General features: G+C 51.1%; 1 pseudogene; it reads left to right on the forward strand.

Annotated features, from left to right (window-relative positions):
- The first annotated feature begins 2,822 nt into the window (after window positions 1-2,822).
- Window positions 2,823-2,952, forward strand: LOC136311304 (U4 spliceosomal RNA; annotated as a pseudogene).
- Window positions 2,953-3,848: the final 896 nt, after the last annotated feature.

Below are 3,848 nucleotides of genomic sequence, written 5' to 3' on the forward strand. Positions count from 1 at the left end.
TTTTTTGATGAGTTGAAGTGATGATTGAAGTCGTCTTGGCTTTCCTGGTGTCTGGGTGGAAAGAAAACAGGTGTATGCCTTTGCCAAAAATGACAGCCTATGAGCTCTATTGATGCCCAGGGAAGAGAGTCCTTATGTGGCATCAGTGAATTCCACAGAGGCTGGGAGGTCTGCAGATTAAAGCACTGGGGGGCAGAGCTCTGCAAAGCCTGCTTTCTGAGCAATTGGTGGGAATGAATGTTGAGCAATGTTTCTACATCTGCCCAGCTCCATTCGCCCACGAATACCACATACCACGACTTCTGTCTCTCGTTTGCTGCTGTGGGCCAGCCAAAGGGTTGTGTGCTCACAGGCTTTCCCATTGAGGCTTCTGGCTTCATCGAGGGTGTCTCTGTCCCTGACTTGTGTCTCTCTCTCTGAATGACATTGTATATGGTTGCCTGTTTCCTCTCACATGGGTGTGTGTGTGTGTGTATGTTTGTATGTGCGTGTGCAAGTATGCATGCACATCGACCCCTCTTTAATCAGAGCAGGCAAGACTCTTGCAAAGTCTGTCTCTGTCAGTTCAGAACATTTGGACCAATTCCCACCCGGGGCATTCTATGAAGGGGAGGAGGGGCCGGTGGAAGCTGTGAGGGCAGCCCGGGCCCCTGGAAAGCCAGAGCAGGAAAGAACCTCAGGGACCTAGTCCTCCCAAATCAGCCTGCCGAGAGGTCGCATTCAAGATAACTCCCAATGCCACGGCTAACACCCTGCAATCGGGCACCAGAGGGCTGCTCATCTGCTCGCCCAGGCCTGTGACACAAGCCGGGTGCAGGACAGGGCGTTCCTGCCACTCCGTGCCGTGCAAGGGGAGATGTCCGGGCAGCCTTTGGAATCAAGCCGACATGCATCCCGCAGCATAACAATCCGGCGTGAGGTTCCCAGGAAGGGCTGAGTGTGCGCATTAGGTCACAGAGCTCTGTTACCGTTTAACCAGCCTCGGCCTGCATCGTGGTGACACACATCTGCTGACTGGACGGATCAGTGCACTGCGCTGTCGGCTGACTGGTGGGCCATGCTTGAAAGACTCCTGGCATGCGCCCCTGCCTGCATTTTTCACTCTTGACTGAAAGCATATGCTCCACACAATCAGGACAGTGTTAGCATGTGGGTCCGGGGCAGCTTCCTACACATCTGGCTGAGGCCGGCTGAATCACTTCCCCCGGGAGGGTGGCTCCCAGCTCTGTGACATCTGGAGAGTGGCAGGAAGTGTCTGGATCCATCCCAGAATGATTTCTATCTGCACATGCTTTTCCAATTTCATCAGGGCCTCCGTGCTACATTCCCAATGACATGGCCACGTTTGCCATGGACGAGAATGACAGATGGAGAAAAATCGTCTCTGACCCTTAAAAGTCGATCGTGTTTTCTGAGGTAAGAGCTTGGGCACAAAGGTACTGAAGAGGCGAGCCCAGAGGTGGCTCGAAATGTGTACGTTACATACGTCTCAGCTTTCAGAAATAAAAGCACCCTTCCCAAACTACTAATGTATCAAAGCAATGAAAACCGTTTAGACTTTTCATTCTCTTTTTTTTTTTTTTCACCCAGGCTTTACTTACATAGAGTAAGAGGCACAACTCTTAAGTGTACACCTTGATGACTTTTTAATTTTTACATATGCACACACCCATGGAGCCACCGCCCAGATAAAGGTCTAGAACATTCCCAGCTCTCCAGAAGACTCCCTTGTATCCAGCCCTGTCAACAGCCTACCTAGGAAGTCCCCATTCCTCTGGCCCCTGTCACTATTTTCATTCTATTTAAAAAAGACACTTTTATTACTGATAAATATCTCATTATACACAAACAACAGCAACTTCATAATTGCCTAAACTTACAGAGAGGACCCAAGGTCAAGGTTCAGAGGACCTGCAGACCTGATTTTGTAACGCCCCTGTTACAGCATGAGAGAAACAACATATTTCCCAGAGGAAAACTCTTGGTTTGTGGAGGAGAATTCTGGATGTGGTGTTGCTTCTAGATAGCCTATTGGTATCTCGCGGCCAAGTTCACACATTCGGCAGTGCACAGCGGCACGCTTTCCGGCCCGCCCTTCTCTGCAGGACACCCAGGCCCAGGTCGCAAGCCCGCTCGCACCCCTTCACTCTGCCTCTCCCTGCGCTTACCCCTGTCCCGGAATGAGGCCTCGTCGCAGCTTGCTCCTCTCCAGAGAAAACGCTTAGTCAGACCCAAAGCTAGTCCCTGCAGGCCCCACACTGTCCTCAGGAAATACCAAGAGAAAAGGCCGCAGGAGACAGGATTAAACCCTCCTGAGCATTCCCATAACCCGTATCTCAACTCGGCAGCTACTGCCGTTAGACTAAGGGGACGTGCATGCCCACCGGTCCACCCAGGGGCCTCTCTCAGAAACAGCATCGCTGCAAGCACCGACACGTGGTGGGCTGGCCGGCCTCGGCCACACCGGCACACCTTTCCTGGACACACTTCTTCTACGCTGCTGTTATGTTTAGATTTGAAGGCAATCACTTAGATTTTTGGTTCTATCTGGGGATGCAGGGATGGGGCACTAGCCACAGGAAAGGGGCAGTGCTAATGGAGGAAGCCTGAAAAAGCAGTCCAAGACCAGGCTGCTTCTGTCCACGTACGACATTGTCCCCCTGTGGGACCTGGACAGGCCACCACATCCTGCCCCCATGTCCCCATATGTACGATGCAGACCTGTTTTGCTTAGGGTGGGAGGGGCGGGGGATACCCCACTGGGAATGTGGCTTCTAGCAGTGAGGGTTTGGGGATAAGTCTTTCAAAGCCTTCAGCTTCTCAGCTTTGCTCAGTGGCAGTATTGTAGCCAATGAGGTTTATCTGAGGCGCGATTATTGCTAATTTAAAAAAGAAAAATAAAAGCCTTCAGCTTCTCTAACTGTGAAACTAGAGGTTGTAGGCCCTCAGGCTCCCCCAAAGGTACTGGCTGTCTGGCCATGCTGACGACAGGCGGTTTCAGCTACCCTAGATAAAATGCTCCTTCCATTCAAGTTCCAAGTGAAGGAGTGTCTGATGGGTCACACTCCTGCAGTCACAGGAGGACCCACGCGAGGCAGGACTCTGCAGGTCACTTTGTAAACGTCCAGCTTGACCTGTTGTTGCGCAGTGGATAGATCGTTGACCTGGAATGCTGAAGTTGCTGGGTCGAAGCCCTGAGCTTGCCCTGTCAAGACACATACGAGAAGCAACTACTATGAGTTGATGCTTCCCACTCCTCCTCCTCTTCTCTCTCTCTCTAAAATCAATACAATCTTGAGAGAAAAGGAAGGGAGAGGGAGGGAGGGAGGGAGGGAGGGAGGGAGGGAGGGAGGGAGGGAGGGAGGGAGGAAGGAAGGGAGGGAAAGAGAGAGAGAGAGCAAAAGAAAGAAAGAGAAGAAAAAAAAGAAAGAAAGTGAAGAAAAAAGAAAGAAAAGGAAGAAAGCAAGCCTCCAGATAGGAGGGAGTGTACCCTTCTTGGTGGCCGACTCTGCTGCCCAGTGACTGCACAGACTCATAGTGTTTTGAGAGTTGGTCCTTTGGTAGTACTAGAATACATCCCTGGGAGAGTACACTGTGGGTGTCCTTTGTGGCTGTCCCATGGGGCCCTCACTGTCAATGAGAGCAGCCTTTTGTGGATACCCCCATCCACATAATGGAACTAGTTACGAGGTGGAGGCCACCTTGTCCACAAACCACTGTGAAGCGTTTTCCTCTGGACTTCAGTGGCCGTATGAAGCAGTACTGTATTTGGTCTTTTTATCTATTGGGCTGCTTCATCCAGGCACCTCATATTACTAAGAATTGAATTCATCTTATAAAATGTGCCA

This window comes from Saccopteryx bilineata, chromosome 7 (genome assembly GCF_036850765.1).
Source record: "Saccopteryx bilineata isolate mSacBil1 chromosome 7, mSacBil1_pri_phased_curated, whole genome shotgun sequence".
Classification (NCBI taxonomy): domain Eukaryota; kingdom Metazoa; phylum Chordata; class Mammalia; order Chiroptera; family Emballonuridae; genus Saccopteryx; species Saccopteryx bilineata.